This window comes from Octopus sinensis, linkage group LG21, assembly GCF_006345805.1.
Source record: "Octopus sinensis linkage group LG21, ASM634580v1, whole genome shotgun sequence".
Lineage (NCBI taxonomy): Eukaryota > Metazoa > Mollusca > Cephalopoda > Octopoda > Octopodidae > Octopus > Octopus sinensis.
In genome coordinates this window covers 33,717,580-33,742,020 of record NC_043017.1, presented here as the reverse complement: position 1 = coordinate 33,742,020, position 24,441 = coordinate 33,717,580, and positions in this window count along the sequence as shown.

Genomic DNA, 24,441 nt, shown 5'->3' with positions numbered 1-24,441 from the left:
ATATATACAAACCAGGGAAATGAAATATAGATTGAGCGGGAGAATAGTGGTGAAAGTTGGGAGGATTGACCTAGCGTAGGATAAAGATAATACAGTTAAGTATATATATCTATTTATCTAAACACACATGCACACACCACACGCACACACACACACACACACACACACACACACACACACACACACATAGGCACATACACACTTGCAAGCAACCGCATACACAGATACATGCGTATGAACACATACATCTATATAATTATATCTGTTACTATATATGTGTGTATAACAGCGTGCATACCTATATATATTCGCATTTCTGTAATTGCATACGTATGTGTATAACGTGTTTAGAAGTGAGAGAGTCTTGGACTGAAGAGTGATTAAGTGTGTTAAAGTGTATGGTATTTAAAGCGAAAGATCGGTAAAAGATTAAGAGACTTCAACAAAGCTGCTATTAGCTATATCACCGTGATTACCGTGACCGACCAGGCTATCAGATGTTGCTACTAATCGCTGGTCAGAATGCGCTTCGCATTGTTTTAGCCTTCAAATGACGTCAGTCCGCTGGCTAAGCGAACAGGCCAACAGAAGAAAGAGTGAGGGAAAGTTGTGGCGAAATAGTACAGCAGGGAACGCCACGACCCTCTGCCAGAGCCTCGTGGAGCTTTAGGTGTTTTCGCTCAACAAACACTCACAATGCCCGGTCTGGGAATCGAAACCGCGATCCTACGACCGCGAGTCAGCTGCCCTAACCACTGGGCTATTGCGCTTCCACATTAGATATATAGTGTGGTGTATTCCCGGAAAATTAAATTTTGTCTTTTCCACCTTAAGAACATTTGCGAAAAATCTTTATTGTCTATAATTGTTTTGTGAAGTATCAATAACACACAACCCTATTCCCGTTTTCGCTATTAGAACAATGACTGTTATTATCGATTAGCCTGAATAAATAAAGGCAACATTCATAAATAGCAATACAAGTACTTTATAACTAAATTTGTTGTTTGTCAAAATCTAGGTAAATTTCTAATGGCTTGCCGCTACAATCATTCGCAGTAAATACGACCTTAAGTTTTGATTTCCTACCCTGTAATTCGAATTTGAATATTTAGACATAAGAAGTTGAATAGTACCATTTTTCTGTATTTTCATGTTCTGGCAGATAAGAGATTCCGTTTCCTTTTATGATTTAGAAGATTCGCAATTGAATCACAATAGCGCTGCCTTTAGTCTAAATAAAGACATACAGAATAAACTTGGCAGAAACTTGAAAGACTTATATAGAAAAGACTAGTCTTCGGTGACATATAACGATGAAAACATATATTGGATTCAAGTTTTGGCACAAGGCCAGTAATTTAGGGGGGAGAGGGAGTAAGTCGATTGCATCGATCTCAGTTCTCAACTAGTACTTATTTTATCGGCCTCGATTAGATGAAAGGCAAAGTCGACCTGGGCGGAATTTGATCCCAGAACGTGCAAACGAACGAAATGCAGCAAAACTTTTTTTCCCGGTGTGCTAACGATTCTGCCAGGTGAAAACGCATATTAACGACAGTTAAGAGACTTGGTTAAAATTCCTCTCTTACTTTAGAAAGGGCGGCTCATAAGTAGAATTGGTACAACTCTAGATTGAAACGTATACATAATACGAAATCTTTATATATAAAAGTGAGGTTGTGTGCTGTCTGTCTCCTACGATTTAGATTCCTAACTACTCCCACATTTTGCGGTGCAGTTTAACCAAAACCGGGTATCTTATAGTCGTGATTCATATCAAGCCCTTCTGGGTATTAGCGTGCGTCTACGATGAGTCTACGATTTAAAAAAAAATTACCATCAATTTTTCCCATCTTTAATGCATTTTTGGCATATATAAGGGAAGTAACTCTCTAAAAATTTATTATTAATTCTCAGAACGTAAAAATCTACAGTAACACCCCCCTTTGTGGTTAACCATATTGAGATGGCTATTATACTTTACATCTCTAAAAATGTTTATATAGTTATTTCCCTTACAAACCCGAGCAACGCCGGGCGATACTGCTAGTAATGTATATTTAGAAAAAAAAACGAATAATATATTTTCGGAATATGTATGGCTTCACAGTATGTACGTTATATTGTGTACTTAAGATCGCAGGGTATCTTTTTATTTAGCTTACACAATCACTTCCTACATTTTTGCTTGATATGACCGCGTTAGACATCTATTGAATGAATCCAAAGACAGTTAAAAATATAACGGACAAATTATATTCTTTTTTCGGCATGGATTAATTTAAAATATTTACAAGAATTAATAGAAAGTTGGATCCCCTACAAAATTTGTTCAGACATTCAGAACATAAGTATGGGATTAAAGCTATCGTAAAAGAAAAGCTAAGTATGGTAAAGTCTACAAAATAAGTAAATTAGACCAGACCCATTTGCAGCAGGAAAATACTTCAAGAATATGAAACGAATAAAACTAGAAATGATCTCTGAATCAAGCCCAAAGTCAACAATATCATCCCTAGTACTTAACTACGTATGCTATTCTTTATTTTATCGAATCCGCAGAGATGAGAAGTGAAGTTAACTTCGGAAGGATTGAAACTCATAAAATAAAGAATCGGAACATGTGCTGTACAACGTATTTTGCGACGCTACGAATTGTCTGCTCAACGCCTTTAGCACATTAAAAAGAAAGAAAGAAAGAAAGAAAGAAAGAAAGAAAGAAAGAAAGAAAGAAAATGGAAGAAGACTCGGTCTACTATTCCTTTCTCTCATTAACCATTCATTTTGTGACACGAGGCTATAAGATAGCAGCTATAGATTGTCATCTATGTTATAAAGAACGGCTTCTTCAACACAATAAATTAAAATTTAAGGGATTTAAAGTGGTTCTGCATAAATTACTTCAAGGGTTGTGAATATACGACCTTCATATGATATAAACAAAAGAGAACTACTCTGCACGCAAGGAATATAGGATCTGATTCGAATGGAAAGCCACTAAAGTGTAACAAGATCAACACTTAATACGTGATGAAAACTAAACTAAATATAATGGAAACTAGATGCACGGAAGAAAAAGTTAATTTGTTCTATTCTTCCATTCCAGAGGATGAAGCAGTCATCGAGATAACTTTTCCAGTTGTTTTGAATGTAGGTTGAAAAGGAGCTTCCATATTTCTCGAGTGTTCTCTACTATAGATTAATTTCGAAATAGCCCATCACCAGGTTCGCAAAAGAAAGTGCAGTCTGTGTTCCCATTGCTATTCCCTATTTTGTCGGAAGTAATCATTGTTAAATATAAAATAATTCTTTTCTAGGATAAATTTGAGTCCTTCTATTATGATTTCTCTTTTAATGTGAGAGGGGAGTTCATAGGTGTAATTGTCTAAGCAGAATGTGATGCCTTCTATTCCTAGGATATATGGGATATTTGAATATAGGTTTGACTACGTCGAAGGATACCAGCAGTGTTTTCTCATTAACTGTTTTGGGGAGATAGTTGAGTATTTCCAGATCATCCCTTTATAGGTCTTGATGTTTTTGAGGAAGGGCTTCAGTAGAGTGTCCAGGAATTTGCTGAGGTTGTGGGTTTCGCATGCTGGACCTGCTATTATTGGTCTTAGTTTCAGGTCCTCGGGAGAGGGGACCTTGATCATTATGTCTGTAGCTTCTTTGCATGCCTCGCTTATTATATTGCTTTTGTGGATCTTGGGGATACCGTAGAATAAACTTGAAAACAAGTCAAAGTATTTAATTTACGAAAACAGACAGTAGTAAGTTGCGGTCACAGACAGTTCAACTTATGCCACCAAAATAACGGAAATTACCACGTGCTCTTGCAGGAAAAACGAAAGTAAACTATGAATCTTAATTTTAATTTTAATTTAACTCTATTAATAGCTCTTTTCTCTCTACATATTCCATTTTAGTACATATTTTTGATAAGATTTTTGGAAAACGGAAACATGTAAATGTATATATATATATATATATATATATATGTATGTATATATACAGAACAGCTAGCCGTTAGTCTCAGGAATTTAGCCGTTAGTCTCACCAATTTATCTCAGGAATTCATACAATATGTTCCTGTATCCCTAGTAGTTTTACGTGCTTATATAAGTGTAAGGAGATAAAGATATCCTTTCAACATGTCGACCTTAACCTATCCCTTGTTACTAGTTTTCAGTTCCAGACATTGGGGACACATCACATAAAATGACTTGTACTATATCACTTGTCCAGTTTTCAACCCACGACCTCAAGATCCTGAGTCGATCTCCCCAAATCACTTTCAAAAATACTTAAGCACTCAGACACACGCACACAGACACAGACACACGCACATAGACACACGCACACACACAGTGGCATTCGCATAAACTCACATCTATACATACATCTGTGCACATCTACATACATCAATACAAGCATATATATGCATATATATACGTATATACAGACCCACCTGTAGCTATATTTATGTATGAGTGTGTCAATGTAATGGTTTTTCGTGTGTTTTCATTGTTTGGAAGGGGAAACATTTAAGTGGAAATTTATTCTCACATGTTAGTATATCAATTATATAGAAGACATATTATCTCCCTCTCTGTTTACTTTAGTTGTAACGATAATATTTGTATCCGACCTCTTTCGACAATATCATGTCTCACTGGTGCAAAACATTTTAGTGGTACATTAATTTTATTGTATTGGCAATAATTGAGTAAGAGAGAGAGAAAGAAGACCAAATTGACAATGTCAACTAGATAGGAACATTTTATGAAAATTAATGTTGTTTTTAATTCGTTGTAGTTCTGAGAGAATGGAGAGGCGAAAGAATATTCTCATGCAGATACGGTAAAGCGATTCCACTATATTCATTGCCAACGGTGGTAGGAAGCCGTTCTTCAAAAGTGCTGTTTTTACTTGTTTTTTATTATTATATATTTTTGCGTTGTTGTATTCTGTATGCCTGTGTGGCCCCAGAGAAGAGACCGATAAACTCAACTATGTTCCTTTTTCTCAACTGGCATCTTCAGAGATCTTCAACCACATCCAACACAATGCACTTGACATGCGTTCGATTTAGGTTTCTGTCTAAGTATAAAACATTTAAAAAAATTTTCTTCTTCAATTTCTTTTCACAAGAGAGGAAACTTGCTTGAAATTCATTCCCTTATACATGAACTGAATAGAATATAGACAGACGCATGGACACCCGAATATATGTATGTGTGTACATGCTCACAGACACATACATATATATAAAGTTATACGCGAAGTTTAACACTTAGTAGTTACTTCTTAAATTTGAATTGTACTAAAATACTAACCCACCTATATATACACATGCATACATACATGGTGGCTGCTCCATCGTTATCGAGCATGACCATTGCACGAAGCTTAATTAATGTTGTTATCGTGCAATGCCTGTGCAAGAAGAATTTTTTTAAAGTGAGGAAAGGCTGTGCATTGAGTCAATCCCACTCACTAAGCAACAGCAGCCATAATCTGAAAAGAAGAACAAGTCAAAATCATCGGTAACCACTGAGCCGCAGGTTTTATGTCGGAGTTATCCCAGTCACCTGAGTTACCTTCTCCTAGAAGGATGCCCTAACAAAGGCTAGGAATCCTTCACTCCCAATGGTTTGACCGCGCGATCGGGTATTCAGTCCGATTATTTCTATGTCCCCACGCATGATACAGCTTTTAAGACATTTATTGGATGGCCATTGACTCTCTAGAATTCCTCCGCCCTTTGACGGGCTTTGTTTTTCATCCCGCAGGGTGTCCAATAAACACCCTCCTCACCAAGCAAGCCTGGTGGGGTTGCCGGTTTAGTCGCCGACGACCCGACCATGCAACAGGTTGTACTGGGTTACATGTTACCAGTAGTACTCGAAAGTGGCCTGACATACATACATACATACATACATACATACATACATACATACATACATACATACATACATGCACGCACATACACACACACACATACATATATACATTAGTAACTTAAAATATACCTATTAGGGGCTAAATGAGTAAACTTCATCTCAATACTGATTCAAGTTTATCTCCGCCATATCATACCGGTTACTAAGTCAATAAAGATGGCCTCATACTGGCTTTGGATTAAGAGACGTAAATCTCAGACCCTGGCACCCTTTTTCCTTGTAATCACTACACCTGGTACTGTTAAGAAACACAATCTGGGGTTCGGTCATCTCTGATTGTGTTGTACGTCTGAAAATGTCTGCTTGTTGTAGGCTTCGAGACACCAAATAAATTAAGTGGCTTGTGCCCATATGCATCTCAAGATCCTTTATCAAAAAAATATACTTTCGTCTGTAATGAAAGCTTCTGTCAGGAACAGACTGAAGGTTTAGCGAAAGCAAAATGAGTAACAACTTGAGATACATTAAACAAATGATGGAGATAGAAGGGCGGCATTAAGGGTTGACAAATAAGTCTGCAACTTTAGCCTAGAAGAACAGACAGCAAGCTATAGAACGACAGAAAGAGACATAACGTGAGAGATTCTCGAGAGTAAACATGGATGAAGATCCAAAAGAGACAGAGCAATAGATGATGACTAATAGCATCAGAAAAAAAGAAAAAAAAAACAGTGTAAAAGCATATTCGTAAGTGAAGAAACCGCGTGGACATAAAATTCACCGAGCAAAATTGAAATACGTGGACATGCAATAGTTTCCACAATATTCAGGAGTCCAATTTGAGGAGAGAGAGAAAGGAATAGGCTCTGACTCAACTAATTGTTCTCGGAAATATTTGGTGTCTCAAAACTCAGAGCAAGAGAACTTGGACCTAAGCTAAAAAGAAGGAGTTTGATAAACCTCTTGACTTTCTTGGATTTCAGCCGACAAAGGGGATGCTGAACATCTCTTTAAAACAATGGCCATTCTTACATTCAGTTTAGCAGCGGTTAGCTCCGCTGCTCTGCAGATGAAAGGAAAATTTCCTGAGATCCAAATTCATGGCGTACACCTTAGGATGGAACATAGGTCAGTGAAAGTTCAGAGGATGGTTGGCGAACTTGTAGAGCCAGCTTCAGCTTTGGTACTGATTGCAGTACTTTCCTGTGTATTAATTCTGAACAAATGTGGTACACAGATCTGCAGATCCTTAAAGTGATACGGAGTAGAGTCAAGAACGCGACTCTGTACTAGGTATGTGCAAAGCTTTATGGATTCGCAAGGACGAAAATTCGAAGACTATCCGTTTAGAATTCCGTTTAGAATTTCTTTAATCTGTGACGTATTGAAGATATTCTCTTGCAGTGCTGAATTGTGCAGCTGAAATATGACCGCTTCAGGAATCCTTATCTCAATACCTCGGGTTATAATGGGTATATTAAAAAAACTGAGTGCTTTGAACATTAGGAGGGTCCTTTAAGTAACAGAGAAAATTTGAAAGAACAAAAGATAACTCGTGACGTTGTGACAAGCCCTTCCAAATGCACATGGGCCGCATCCCATAATCTAATTGAAGAGGATTTGTAAAAGTATTATGTTCCAAACAGACTCAGAGATCTCATTCTGGACTGAGACAAGCAATGTTCATTTGAGAGTCTCTGCTGCTTCTATAACACCAAAGTGACACAAGCTTATGAACGGTATTATTTATGGATGTAACATTGCAACGATTCATTTAACGCTTGCTAGAAGCATGTAAATAAAGTCCACTGAAATACAGTACCTAGATTAGCCCATTATGCCTGAGGTCTGATAGCTACAACCAACTTCGGCAGAATGAGTATTAATGTATAACTGAGCAGTAGTATCGACTGGTATCCCGTTAATTATGGATAATATATGGTAGCTATTTAACATTGTTAGAGGTACGATTTGAAAATTTTGTAAGATTGACAGCAAATTATATAAGTACTATAAGTGAACGATATCGATTACTTTGAATCGTAAAATTTTAGTATATATTCTCTATGGTTTTATCAGCAACTGCGTTTTACTTTGAAGTAGTTCCACTATTTTCCAGATATGATATCAACACTGAATCCATATTGACGTGACTGGAAAGCCATTATGTAAAACTTACTCATCGCGTTTAATCTAATCTCATTTTTAATGTGAATGATTATGTCGTTAGGATCAAACGTTTTATGGAAACAAATCTCATTTGACTAAATGAACTGAAAATAAAAAAGATGAAAATACATCTTGTTAATTAAAAAATTGAACACGTAATTCCTTTCGACTACAATGGTCATAAAGGTAAGCTCTATAATATTCCTTAGGTGAGCGAGTTTAATTTCAGAAGAAACTCAAACATTTTTAGTTAAAGAGGTAAATTTTTAGCTCGTTATTCAAATAAAATTGGGGAAGAAGCTTTACGTGTTTACAATAGTCCAGATAATAATTTTTAAGCGTAATTCCAACACAATGGTGGTCTTCTTTATCATTATGTCCCGTACTATCTCTAAATATCATTCTTCTCAAAATTTAATCCACACTTTTGTCAATACGATTTGGCCATCGAGACAACGATTATGAAAACGATGCATTTTCATCGATGCATTTTCATATGAGGCCCAAATTATCATGCTATTGATAATTTATCCACTTTGTAGAATTAAGAGACTACAGAAAGCACTTCATTTCGGGAATTTTGATTTTATTGGCAAAAAAACAATCATAAAAAAATACGCCTTTCTACTAAAGGCACAAGGCTTCAAATAGGTGTATGTGTGGAACACTTATCGATTACATCGACCCGAGTGTTTCACTGGTATGTAATTTATCGACTCCGAAAGGACAAAAGACAAAGTCGACCGCGGCGGAATTTGAACTCAGAGCATGCAGGCGGACGAAATGCCGCTAAGCATTTTGTCCGGCATGCTAATGATTCTACCAGCTCATTGCCTTAATCCCCAACAAATTATAAAAACTAATGTATTCAATTCGTTACTTTTTCTGTTGCTTATCCATAACAGTTTGTTAAATTCTGCATTTGCTCTTCTATGCATTCCTTCTTTCAGTCATTTATTCATTTATACACGTAACATTAAAATGGAAGAAAATAAAATATCCGAAAAATATTTGTAGAAAATTCATGAACTTATCACATATTATCTAACGGTCATCAGTGTGAAAAATTTTTGGCAGAAATATTCCGTCTATAACATTTTAACAGCATGCCTGATTCAGGGGTTGCTTCTTGCTGTGGCGTAGATATAAAAGAAAAGCTAAAATTTACGATAGCTGTTTCGGTAGAATTTTATCAATGTATGTATAGATAATATCCACTATTTTCCGGTAAAATTGTTAGCCAGGTGAGATTTTTGACAGGTGAGATTTCCTACATTAACCCGGGCAAATCCAACGTCGTCGGATTTGAAATCTCATTTGTTTGAAATCCAACATATACACACATATATACATACATACATACGTGCATTCAGGAACAGGAAATATCAACCAAATACCTGATGCACAAAAGGGACAGATATGCAGGAAAAGCAGTAAAATATGATAACCGATGCAGACTTTGTGGAGTTCACACTGAAGTTATCACCCACATCATAAGCAGTTGTACGAAAATATCATCATGGTATTATCTACTGAAGAGACATGATGCTGTACCTAGGACACCGTATAACGAAATCCGTCGAATGGATAACCCTGAGGACAAGGAAATAAGAACCCACAGTATGGTGGAAGCCATAGCCCCTCATAATAAAAAAGAGCACTGTCAAGATGCCAGGAAACTAATGTACGGAAAGTGTAAAAACTTAGTGGAATTTTCGGTAATTTTATCATCAGCGGAGAAAGGGTCAAGACGTTTGCCGAAAATAGGGTTCCGTGAAGTTTGTTGTGATATAAAAGGGCTTATTCAAAAAATGAGGAAATCCACTAGAATGTTAATGGATATTGTTAAAATGTGGGAAACGAAAATGGGACAAAAGAATGTTGCCTAGAGAAACCGATTAACAACCGAAATGGAAGATTGCAGAATTACCCTTCACGACGTCAGAGATCGATTTTCCTTTCTTCTGAATATAAATTTAGTCGTCATTGAGGATGAACAAAAGATTAAAAAGAGCTTTAAAAAGTGAATGTTCAGACTTTACAAATAATGATAATTGTTGGACAGCTATTCAGTTATCGGAAACAATTATTGGTTTTGCGGTCGTAACTACATTATGGAAGTTATGTCTTCCTTACGATGGGCAATGCATAGAGATTATTGCTTACTGTTGCATTTTCAATCACAAGTTGTGAAAGGTTATTTTCGAAACTGAAATTAATACAAACGTATTTAAAACCTTCTGTGTTACCATAGGGACAGACTAATTAGACCTTGCTCAATACTGAAGAAGAAAATCCTCATTTGATATAACAATGAAATAGTTTAAGTGTTTTCTGACAAGAGATTTCGTTTGGGGCTTGAATACCGTGGTTGATTTATAGTTAAATAAATTTAGTAAAATGTGTGTTAATCTGTTTTGAATATTTCAAGAGGTATTCCTTATTCCAATTTTTCAGGAATAAAATCTATGTCTTGGGCCCGGGGCATTTAATCAAGCGTTTGCCTTCGGGCGTCATCCCATTTTTAAAATGTATCATACATTTCACTGAATTCCATTCATTGTTCTTCCAACTTGAAACAAATTCTCTGATACCTGTTTGGAAAAAATTGTTTCACTTAATCTCGGATGTTTATCTTACAAATTGACAAAGCTGCTAGATTTCGGGTTAGATTTCTTTGTCATATTTTTTCTAATTCGCTGCACTGTGTGATCAAATCTCACGAAGGTTATCTTTGCATTTCACCATAGCGGGTCGGTAAAAATATCAATCCAAGGTTGTTGAATAGTGAAACCGTGAGAATGTCGGATTAGATGCTTTGCGGTGTTTGTTCATTGACTAGGTCTTCCGAGTCCAAATCCGGCAATGGTGTAAAAGGTTGGTGGACTTATAAAATGTTGCTCGGTTTAACATCATATTCGACATCTTTGGCCCTTTTAAGCGAGATCGCTATGGTTTAAGCTTTCAGACCAAGTTTTCAGTTTGAGTGCACCTTCCTTCTTCCTGCTCACTGCATTGGAATATCTTGTAAACAGTCATGAGCACAGCCTTGAGGCCTGACTAAAAAATATTAAAGGATCTTTTCGGTTTGAACGGCAGTTTTTAACATAATTTCTAGGTAACAACAAAATTTTAAACTTCGTATACTGGTAGAATGTGTTTATAAAACATCTTTTTCTCTTGGATTCATTGAGAAAATTCTATAGTTTGTAAGATATTTGTTGTTTTTTTCTTCAATTTCTGCAATTTCAACAAATCACTGATGTCTATTGAGCTGAAAACATTATGTGCCGTATGAATATGTCCCTCGTTTAAAAAATAGATAAGGTTTATTTACATTTGTGAAGAAAAAAGATACCCTTCCCTTCACCCCTAACCCTAACTAACCCTAACCGTAAAATAGATTGAAATGCAATAGATCGATACTAGGGTCATAATTATGGGTGACAATTTCATATGACACCGCTAGAAAAAACTGCCGTTCAAACCGAAAACATCCAAATTAAAAATTATAAACAGAAATCCAAAAGGAATTTCAGAAAACAAATAATGTAGAGTATGATGTGACTAGAATTTTTACAATTGAATCTCCATTTTTTATTGCGCCGATGTTTCCAAAAAGTAGAACGACTATTCTAAAAATAAAATACAACAGAACAAAGAATTAATTTCAAAATAAAATATTTTTGTTGAGGTATGATTTATTTCTTTATGTTTTAGTATTCTGTTTCAAATCCATTTTGATTTTATTTGTTCATTATTTCCAAAGTAGTCCTCGAATTTTTCAGACGATTTGTCCCCGGAGGAAAAACATCCTAATAATATAATAATGATGAAATAAAATATGGTATTGCTTTGCAAAACAGTATCGTATTCTTTGTGTCGAATAAAAGTGGTGCTTGCGAATGTACGCAGAATGATTGTGATTTGCATTATACATAGTGTAAATGAAGTTGTGTTGCTTATTTCCTTCTCTCAGTTCGGCATCATTATTATATTGTTTAGTGTGATGTTTAGCAATATTTCGTGTTTCTTGTTTCTGATAGCAAGAATAAAAGAAGGTCGATTGTTCAGATACGAGCATTTAGTTTAGATCTTTAGAAATTTTACAATGTATCTCGATGTTTTGAAAGGTTGCCTGCATAATGGAGTATCAGGTGCGATCTGTTTGAAATTGTGTCTATTTTACGGGTTTGTCAGGTGATCGTATAAATATAATTAAAATATGTATTTGTGAGAACGAAAACTTATGGTCAACAGTTTCGCCAAGTACACAGAGTCCATGCGTTATAATATAAATATACGTGGATATAATAATCTCTAAAACATTTCTATCATCATTATTGTATATTATTTTTAAAGTGGCTTTAGAATAACGATTTTGGGGAGAAATGTTTTCAAAATATTTACTTCTGTCAATAGCATATGAAATGGTGAAAATTGACATCATTTTATTGTTAAAACTCTTCTGTATACTTTACATGAGATTTTCAATGAATATGTCAATTGGTAGCATGTATGGAATTTTCTAGATTAATTCTGAGACTGTTGTACTGCTTGTTTTGGTCTAGTTCTTAAGGCGGTGAACTGGCAGAATCTTTACCACACCGGGCAAAATGCATAGTATCATTTCGTCCGTCTTTGCGTTCAGTGTTCGAATTCCACCGAGGCCAAATTTGCCTTTCGTATTTTCGGTCGATAAAATAAGTACTAGTTGAGCCTTGGGGTTGATGTAATCGATTCCCTGTTTTCCTAACCCTAACCCTTGCGCCGAAATTTGAAACCAATATGTGTCCTATTTACAATTTTAGGAAATAATTTGTGGTTAATCTATCAGCTGTTTATTGCACATTGATCTCATGCATAAAAGCTCCCTCGGTGCCTCGTTACTGAGAGTTTGGATAGGAATGAGTTTGTTTGTATGAAATTGCTAGACTAATTTTGCTGTTTTAAAATCTACATTTTCAGATTTAAAAGACCAGTCACTGAGCTTAATGGTAGAGAGCGTTTATCCGGTGTGTGAGAAATGCGGTGTCTGATTCTCTGTAGCGGTCTGCTTTGAAATATAATATATCACGTGACGCTTGGTTAAGTTGTTAGGGTATTCTGCAGACGATCGTTAGGCAACAAGTTCGATTCCCGGCAGCGCGTTGTGTCCTTGAGCATGACACTCTACTTCATGTGGCTCCAGTCTGCTAAGCTAGCAAAAGTTAGTTGTACCTGTATTTGAAAGGGCTAGCATTCTCACATTATGTCACGTTGAATATCTCTGAGAACTACGTTAGGGGCATGCGTGCCTGTGGAGTGAGCAGCCACTTGCACGTTAATTTCACGAACAGGCTATTCCGTTTATCGGTAAAACTGGAACCCACATCGTCGTAACCGACGGAGTGTCAGAAAACATTTGTTACTCTCTTTTACTCTTTTATTTGTTTCAGTCATTTGACTGCGGCCATGCTGGAGCACCGCCTTTAATCGAGCAACTCGACCCCGGGACTTATTCTTTTGTAAGCCCAGTACTTATTCTATCGGTCTCTTTTGCCGAACTGCTAAGTAACGGGGACATAAACACACCAGCATCGGTTGTCAAGCAATGCTAGGGGGACAAACACAGACACACAAACATATACACACACATACATACATATATATATATATATATATATATATACATATATACGGCGGGCTTCTTTCAATTTCCGTCTACCAAATTCACTCACAAGGCTTTGGTCGGCCCGAGGCTATAGTAGAAGACACTTGCCCAAGGTGCCTCGCAGTGGTACTGAACCCGGAACCATGTGGTTGGTAAACAAGCTACTTACCACACAGCCACTCCTGCGCCTGCTAATATATTTAATAATTCCTTTTATGTGCATACTGGTGATTTTTGTAAGATCCTGTTAGTATTGTTCTGCTGGGTACTCTTTTGATTTTCTGATGCTTGAAACAGTTTAAGGAAATAATCAAAATGATGGTTTGGTTATAGTGCTTTGTGTACTTACGTGTTTTTAGTTAACTGATCACTTTGTGAGGAATAGTTTGTTTAAAGGTAGTATCCATGTTTAAGGCGGCGAGCTGGCAGAGACGTTAACACGCCGGGCGAAATACTTAGCGGCATTTCGTCTGCCGCTACGTTCTGAGTTCAAATTCCGCCGAGGTCAACTTTTGCCTTTCATCCTTTCGGGGTCGATTAAATAAGTACCAGTTTCGCACTGGGGTCGATATAATTGACTTAATCCATTTGTCTGTCCTTGTTTGTCTTCTCTGTGTTTAGCCCCTTGTGGATAGTAAAGAAATAGGTATTTCGTCTGCCGCTACGTTCTGAGTTCAAATTCCGCCGAGGTCGACGTTGCCTTTCATCCTTTCGCGGTCGATTAAATAAGTACCAGTTACGCACTGAGGTCAATATAATCGACTTAATCGGTTTGTCTGTCCTTGTTTGTCCTCTCTGTGTTTAGCCCCTTGTGGATAGTAAAGAAATAGGTATTTCGTCTGCCGCTACGTTCTGAGTTCAAATTCCGCCGAGGTCGACGTTGCCTTTCATCCTTTCGCGGTCGATTAAATAAGTACCAGTTACGCACTGAGGTCAATATAATCGACTTAATCGGTTTGTCTGTCCTTGTTTGTCCTCTCTGTGTTTAGCCCCTTGTGGGTAGTAAAGAAATAGGTATTTCGTCTGCCGCTACGTTCTGAGTTCAAATTCCGCCGAGGTCGATTTTGCCTTTCATCCTTTCGGGGTCGATTAAATAAGTACCAGTTACGCACTGAGGTCAATATAATCGACTTAATCGGTTTGTCTGTCCTTGTTTGTCCTCTCTGTGTTTAGCCCCTTGTGGGTAGTAAAGAAATAGGTATTTCGTCTGCCGCTACGTTCTGAGTTCAAATTCCGCCGAGGTCGATTTTGCCTTTCATCCTTTCGGGGTCGATAAATTAAGTACCAGCTACGCACTGGGTCGATGTAATCGACTTAATCCGTTTGTCTGTCCTTGTTTGTTCTCTCTGTGTTTAGCCCCTTGTGGGTAGTAAAGAAATAGGTATTTCGTCTGCCGCTACGTTCTGAGTTCAAATTCCGCCGAGGTCGATTTTGCCTTTCATCCTTTCGGGGTCGATAAATTAAGTACCAGTTACGCACTGGGTCGATGTAATCGACTTAATCCGTTTGTCTGTCCTTGTTTGTTCTCTCTGTGTTTAGCCCCTTGTGGGTAGTAAAGAAATAGGTATTTCGTCTGCCGCTACGTTCTGAGTTCAAATTCCGCCGAGGTCGATTTTGCCTTTCATCCTTTCGGGGTCGATAAATTAAGTACCAGTTACGCACTGGGTCGATGTAATCGACTTAATCCGTTTGTCTGTCCTTGTTTGTCCCCTCTGTGTTTGGCCCCTTGTGGGTAGTAAAGAAATAGGTAGTATCCATGTTGCTGAACGATGGAAATTACTGTAAAATTTGATGTGATAAAGTAGTTGTCGACACACCTGTTTCTTACATTGTGGTTCACCGTGGCTGATTGGAATTATGTTGGATATAAATGTTTGCTAATCTTCTTCTGGGTTCACTTGGTTTCTTTTTTTTTTTTGCTTTTCGAGTTCTGTTGTACATGAGCTACCTCAGAAATGATCACACCTTCATTTTTAATGCAATCTACTTGGACACTGAATTTTCTAACAATTGTCACTGTTAGTATATTGCACGTGAGCAGAAATTACGAAACATTTGTAATGGTAAATGTTCTAAGAAACACGCAGTCTCTGTATTGTTTGACGGGTGATAGTATATGTGTTGCTGGGTGTGATCGTTTAGTTTCGGTAGTAAACCTAATCACAATTGTTGATTCTATACTTTGATGCAATTAACAAGATTATTGAATTAATTAAATATTAACATCTATGATTAATACAATATAAATCTCGTGACATATGTTTCAAATCTATTAGTCTGCTTCAGTAACATCTTGTTTGGTCAAGTATCAGTTAGTACGGACACATATTTTTCAAATGATTAGTGCCCAACGAAATATGCATTTTGTATGAAGATGACATCGAAATAATTTTTACAAGAAAATTATCTTGAGTGGAATTTGGCATCAGGTTAATTTCGTCATGTATCTATGTTCAAATTACACGAATGGTAAAGTTGTATTATAGAAAAGATTAAACTTTATTAAGAATAAAGGTTAAGACTAATTGATAATAGTACTAATACAAGACTGGAATCAAGTAAAAAGGCTTCTAAGTTCTGTGCACTGTCTATCAGAGGTTATTCTGTAGTTGGGAAGAAGTGGGTGTTTATTTTTCGCATTCGACAATAAAACGTGTACCAGGTATATACTGGGGTCAAATGAATTAACTTGTTTCGTATGCCGTTTACAACAAACGTAACTTTAATCTTTAGAATGAAATGATTAGTTTTAAATTTCTACAGTTTCTACACAATTGCTTCATCCTAGGAAAGGTCACGGTGGCATCATAACCATCAGACTGAGTCAGTTTTATTTCAAACGTCCATCATATGTTCATGTTGGTAGGAACCATTCAACCGAAATGCTCTGTGTCTAATGGACACAAAATTCATAACGAAAACAAAAAGAAACGAAAATGATAGGAAATCAGCATAAAAAGTACCAATTTTATGGTTGTCGGTTAGTTACTATGACCAATGAACCATTCATCTCATATGGTTTTGCTTTGTCTTTTTTTTTGTTATTTGTGTTTGGTTTCACATTTCTTTAATTTTCATATTACACTGTAATATGGCTATTATATTCCTCGGTGTATAAATTTTATTTATTTAAGTTTTTTTTTTGCGTTCTAGTTTGTTCTATTTTGTTTTATTATTTTATGGTTTAATAATAGAGACCCATTATTTAGTAATAACTATGTTTTTTTAAGCTTCAAAAGTAAAATAAAAACGGTGAATAAAATATAATGCAATATGTATCGTATAAAAAAAGTCGCTTCTAAAATTAAAAAGTTAATAATTAAAATAAATAAAAACAAATAATAGTAATTATTTATAAACCTACATAAACATTTAATAATGATTGATATTAAACTTGACGAAGGCTGGTTGCTTACTCATGATGTTTTTTGTGGGCACGAAGAATCATTGGACTAAGCTTACCATACGCGTGCCAATGGCAACAAGACTATTGATAAACACTGGCTTCTTACTTTACCAAAATGTTTTTCTTTAAAGGCCTTGGAATCTATTGTTCTCATAAGGAAGCATTTCGTTCATAAAATATGGAAATTGCATATATATTTCTTTATTGCCAACAAGGGGACAAACATAGAGGGGACAAACATAGAGGGGACAAACAAAGACAGACAAAGTGATTAAGTCGAATACATGGACCCCAGTGCGTAACTGGTACTTTATTTATCGACCTCGAAAGGATGAAAGGCAAAGTCGACCTCGGCGGAATTTGAGCTCAGAAACGAAACGGCAGACGAAATACCTATTTCTTTACTACCCACAAGGGGCTAAACATAGAGGGGACAAACAAGGACAGACAAACAGGTTGTCGATTACATCGACCCCAGTGCGTAACTGGTACTTAATTTATCGACTCCGAAAGGATGAAAGGCAAAGTCGAACTCGACGGAATTTGAACTCAGAATCGAAACGGCAGATGAAATACCTATTTCTTTACTACCCACAAGGGGCTAAACACAGAGGGGATGAACAAGGACAAAGGGATTAAATCGATTACACCGACCCCAGTGCGTAACTGGTACTTAATTTATCGACCCCGAAAGGATGAAAGGCAAAGTCGATCTAGGCGGAATTTGAACTCAGAACGTAACGTCAGTCGAAATACCGCTAAGCGCGCTAAAGTTTCTGCCAGCTAGCCGCCTTATGGAAGTTACATATAAACATGTCCTGAGGCTATTGTATAAACGACGTTCTATTTCTGTTGTGTAATTGCTAGCCATATTTGATTTGATATTATTTAGATGAGCCTTGTAGAGGAAACTTATTTAATTGCAATGTAAACGATTAATCAAAAGGCAGGACGGAATTTGAAACGTTATGAGCATCAGATGTGGAATATACTTCTGCGAATATAAATCCATCGGATGGCGAAGCAGACTATGCCACGAGCATAACTCATCATAAGTGGGATATACGCACATGTTTAACAAACATATTTCAATGTATGTATATATATATATATATATATATTATAATATAGACGCAGGAGTGGCTGTCTGGTAAGTAGCTTGCTAACCAACCACATGGTTCCGGGTTCAGTCCCACTGCGTGGCATCTTCTGGCAAGTGTATTCTGCTATAGTCCCGGGCCGACCAATGCCTTGTGAGAGGATTTGGTAGACGGAAACTGAAAGAAGCCTGTCGTATATATGTATATATATATATATATGTGTGTGTATGTGTTTGTGTGTCTGTGTTTGTCCCTGTAGCATTGCTTGACAACCGATGCTGGTGTGTTTACGTCCCCGTCACCTAGCGGTTCGGCAAAAGAGACCGATAGAATAAGTACTGGGCTTACAAAGAATAAGTCCCGGGGTCGATTTGCTCGACTAAAGGTGGTGCTGCAGCATGGCCGCAGTGAAATGACTGAAACAAGTAAAAGAGTAAAAGAGTATATGTGTGTGTGTTTGTGTGCGCGCCTGTTCGTGCGTGAGTGTACGTATGAATGCGTGTATGTATATCTTCAAACACACATGTAACTGTACCTCATGAAAAGATCTAAGCTGAATATGTTACATTATTTTTGACATAAACCAGGTCCAGATTGGCTTTGAAACATATGTAGTACGAAATTACCCTCTCCGTTCCCTACACCTATTAATCTAAATCTCATAACAGAAACCTTCGTTGTTAAACGGTGAATAGCATAGTTGCTGTCACCTTATAGAAATTTACATCGAAATCGATATACAACGAAGTGTATAACATACGCCGTGTAATAAATGTTTTGATCAAATATCATTCACTTCATGTCAACTATACCAGCAGTGTACATACATGATACAAAGTAACTGCCTATATGAAGATGGTTTTTTGATCTGACTACTTTATATATGTATATAATATATATCAAATCCACTTACAAGGTTTTAGATGGCCCGGGGCTATATTAGAAGACACTTGTCAAAACCAAAACCATGTGTTTGGGAAGCAACCTTTTTACCACACAGCCATCTCTTATATAAATAAATACATATATTGGCGCATGTGTGGCTGTGTGGTAAGTAGCTTGCTTACTAACCACATGGTTCCGTGTTCAGTCTCACTGCGTGACACCTTGGGCAAGTAACTTCTGCTATAGCCTCGGGCAAACCATTCTTTGAATGGATTTAGTATACGGAAACTGAAAGAAACCCGTCATATATACATATATATATATGTGTGTGTGTGTGTGCGTTTGTTCCCACAACATCACTTGACAACCGATGCTGGTGCATCCATGTCCCCGTAAACTAGCGGTTCGGCAAAAGACACTGATAAAATAAGTAGTAGACTTATAAAGAATAAGCTCTGGGTTCGATTTGCTCGACTAAACCAGCATGGCCGCAGTTAAATGACTGAAACAAGTAAAAGAATATATACACAAACACACACATTTATTCTCTGTGTTTATGCATATTATACACAGACACTCACACACATACAAATACAGACATATACGCATGCACATATTATAGCATATAACGTAGTAAGTATATGCAAATATATTATAAAGAGGTGGAATTGTTGGCAGAACAGGTAAATGGCTTAGCAGCATTCCTTTCGTTTGTCTACGTTTTGAGTTCAGATTCCTCCGAAACCGACTTTGCTTTCCTTCCTTTCATCGAATATAAATTAAAGCATCTGTCGAGAAGTCTGGTCGATGTCATCGACTGTACTCAACCCCTGAACATTGCTGACCTTGAGCCAGCAATTAGAAAGAATATTTGAATGACAATGTACAACCAACGTATATTAAGCTTTATTGTGCTATTAGATCCGTGATTATACGGGTAGGTTACTTTTACAGAAATGAACCGAAAGAGTGTTGGTAAGTCAAGTTCATAAAATGAACTGCATACATTCCAACTTTATCAATTATACGTTAGTCTCACCGTATCAACAGCCACTATGGTTCAACAGCCAGATACACACACACACTCTCTCTCTAGGACGGCTCAGTGAATGGCCCATGTGTATATTGGGACTCTTTTTACAAGTGGACCCATTTAAAACAGTTTATCAAATATGTATACACATTTGGCAATGAATATATATAAAGATCTGGGGAGGAGAAAATACGAAAGAAATTATGTTTCGGACCTAATTTCGTGATTTGCATGAACTGAAAAGAATATATTTGCCTGTGAATCATATATTTATGGTCACAGCAAATTTTTATATATTTAAATGCATACATTGATACATATACAGACTTCACCCCTACACACAGGCACCAGTGCACATTCACACATTCGCACACACACAGAGGAACACATACAAGCACATCCACGCATAGATTCTTAATGGTTTGTAACTATGAATGTGTGTGTTTGTATGTATACACACACACGCACACACATATATGTATATGTAAATATATTTGTGTATATGTATATATATATATATATATATATATATTTCTATATATACTTATGCATGTATATGTATATATGTACGCATACTTATATGTGTGTACGAATGTATATATGTGTGTGTATGTGTGTGTGAGTGTGTTGCTTAATATTTCTACTTGTATTTCAGTAAAGCTGTTTAGCACATTAGTTCCTATTGCTGTAGGCTATATATGCTCATTGTGTTCTTTGGTAGAAATCTTCAAAAGAGCATAAATTCTTGTCGTCGTGTTTTGAGATACATCCATTCATACTTTATAGATTTGAGCAGAGAATAGAACAAACTTTGCTGAAACACTTTGCTGGAGATTGCCTATGAACAAAGAGAATTGATTCGAATATGACTTATAAAGACATGCTGCTGGTCGCTCTTGGTGATTTCTCGTCGTTCATGTTCCCTAAATTTATATAAATGATCTTCACCATAAATGTGACCCACTCGTTTTTGTATGTTTCGTTCCCTTTGGAAAGGAGATAAGGTGGTACAATTGTTGTGCTGTTGAGGGATCTTATGGCCTAAACAAGAGTTCCCAACTGTCCTCTTATCGCCAGTGACTACGTCTGACATTTCCCTTAGTGACATGTCCACTTAGAAGATGCACTTCTTATCTGTTGTTGTTCTAACTTGCAATTTGGTTCAAACCAGGAAGCCATCGACTTCCGCCTCTACCAAATTCAGAGCTGAAAACGACCGCTTGAACGCATACAGGCTTTAGAAGATACAAACAAAGAGGTAAAGACAGCGTTTGCTACTATAAACTGCCGCCATCACTACTGCTACCACCATCACAACAAACACGAACACACAAAGCAATTTTACCGCAGATTTAAAGCTGAATAAACGAATCATGGCCATTTCGAAAGTCGAACTACTTGCTTGTAAGTCAATATTTAAGAAAATACGAACACATCATACAACTGCGAACACCGCAAAGAAGAAATTAACAAAAAACAATTATTTACAAAACACTCAACCTAAAAACAAAATTTTACGAAACTGCCACCCAAGAAACAGTAGAAAAATGTTTAAGGCCTATATGGGCCTTTACAGACTACATCACCAGGGGAAAAAATTCCCACGATCGAAGTTAGATTCAACAGTGAAGAACGAGCCAAGGCCTCTCTTCAAAGTCTTTTGAATACGAGAACTTAACGATGATTATTACATACCTTGGTCGTAGGGTCATAAAAATAAAAAAAATCAAAGATGTCACCCCCGCCGAGATAGAAATAAAATGGCTTGTGTCTGCTATTTGATACGATATCGAAGAGGCAATCCATATCTTGGGAATCGCTGTCCTGGACCAGCAAAATTGTATTGGTCAAGGAATGGAAATCTTTGCTGAAATTGATCCAATCAACATGGAAAGAATTCCACATCAAATCAAACTAGCAGACGATTCGAATTTGCATGTCGCCGTCGAAGACAGAAGGCCACATTGCTGCGTTTGTGGTAGCAAATCACACCTGAAAATTAATTGCCCTCTAGTACAGAAACAACAACAGCAACAACAACGACAACAACAAGATCAAAAACAACAAAAACAACCACAAAAACCAAGTAAAGAACCAGCACTGCTACCCACACCGCCATATGCACAATTGATAAAAACAGCTCTACAAACAAATGAAGGAACATCAGCAACCAACAAGCCAGCCCAACCAAACGACACCACCATCAGCGCCACCAAGAACAGAAAAAACATCACCACCACCAACAACAACTCCAAAGGAAAAAGAGAAAACTGAAAGGACTCATATACACCAAATCCCAATTGTCACTAACCAGCACCAACACCAACAAAATAATCAGCAAACTCAGAAATAGACACCAATACCCTTCCCCACCCCCTTCTGATTCCTCCGATACGTCGTCAGATGAAGACGACAGAGGGGATTGGCAATTGGCCACAGGGAGAAGGAGAAAAAGGGGGAAAAGAAAAAGACAAGCAAACAAAGCAGAGAGGTTTACCACTCCCGAAACCAAAATACCCGCAGAAAACACAAACGAAAAAAGACAGAGAGAGCACTTTGCTCTCCTGTCCTATTCCCCCCACCTACCTGAGGTTACCGTGGTCTTTTACGTAGACTTTTCTTTCCACTGATAAACCTAATCTGGTTTCTATATTTTTCATCTTTTCTGTGACACACGATCCATTTTGATCGCTTTTTTGTTTGTTTTCACGATGCCCTTTAATCGGAAATTTATTTTCTTCCACTTTTTTCTACTATTTTCTTATTTTTCTTTCGAAAAGCTGTGTTCTACTCTGTGTGACTAATAAAGAAACGTATCTATCCATCTATCTATCTATTTATCTATCTATCTATCTATCTATCTATCTATCTATCTATCTATCTATCTATCTATCTATCTATCTATCTATCTATCTATCTATCATTCAATCTATCTATCTATATATCTATTTGCCTACCTACCTACCTACCTATCTACCTACCTACCTACCTGCCTACCTATCTTTCTATCTATCTACCTACCTACAAACCTATCTATCTATCTATCTATCTATCTATCTATCTATCTATCTATCTATCTATCTATCTATCTGTTTATCTTACAGTTATAGTATCTCTTTATACATATCATATGTGTAATGAGAGTAATTTTTAAATTATTAGGCGTCACGAAAGAATTCTATTAATAGCATTTCATAGATTTATATGATGCGTGAATTATATGTTTTCCAATTCATGATATTCCATTGAAGACATATAGATATTTTCATAACACATGTTGGTAATACTGGTTTATAAAACCCAAATTTTATGTATGCATACAGGGAATTTTATTTCAGTTTCACAAGTTTAATGTATGCGTGCTTTAATACGAAAACGAAGAAACTGAAGTAATTTTGATGCAAACTATATATATATATATATATATATATATATATATCAAAGGATGTAAATCCCTGTCACTAGAAATGAATCCATCTTATTATTTCATTTATTTATTTCTTTGCTAACATTTTATGGGATGAAATTGCCATCGCTATGACGTCAATATAATGTAGGCATTCATATACACTCAGATGTGTGCTTGTATGTATCCATATATACATACATATATTCATACATACATGCATATATATATATATATAGGGAAGATTCATGAAAAAAACAAGACGAAGACAGGTGGTGTACAAAACAAACAGATGTATTAGAAAAAGTCTTTTACGTTTCGAGCCTACGCTCTTCGACAGGAAGGGACACAGAAAAAACAAGGAGAGAAAAACAAGAGAGAAAAAATGTGTGTAGTGGCTAACGATACATACATACACACACAACACACACACATATATATATATATATATATAATATATATAATATAATATATATATATATATATATATAATATATTAATTTAAAATTTAATAAGGGTAGAAATTGATATTAATCAATTAAAACCAGTGGCCCAGCATATTATAAAATCCGAAGATTAAAATATTTTTACATACAAAATTTAGAGGACTGACCACTCAAAAAGTGGACGGTCAACATGCTAGATATAGACGTCAAATCGCTATTTTCCACAAAGAATATGTTCTCAAATAAAAACTCATGCGTAATCATTTATATTTCGTATATTTTCATTTGTCTTGCTTATTTTTAATGCTTTGGTTTTGTGCTGAGTTTTTATTTGAGAACATATTCTTTGTGGAAAATAGCGATTTGACGTCTATATCTAGCATGTTGACCGTCCACTTTTTGAGTGGTCAGTCCTTTAAATTTTGTATATATTA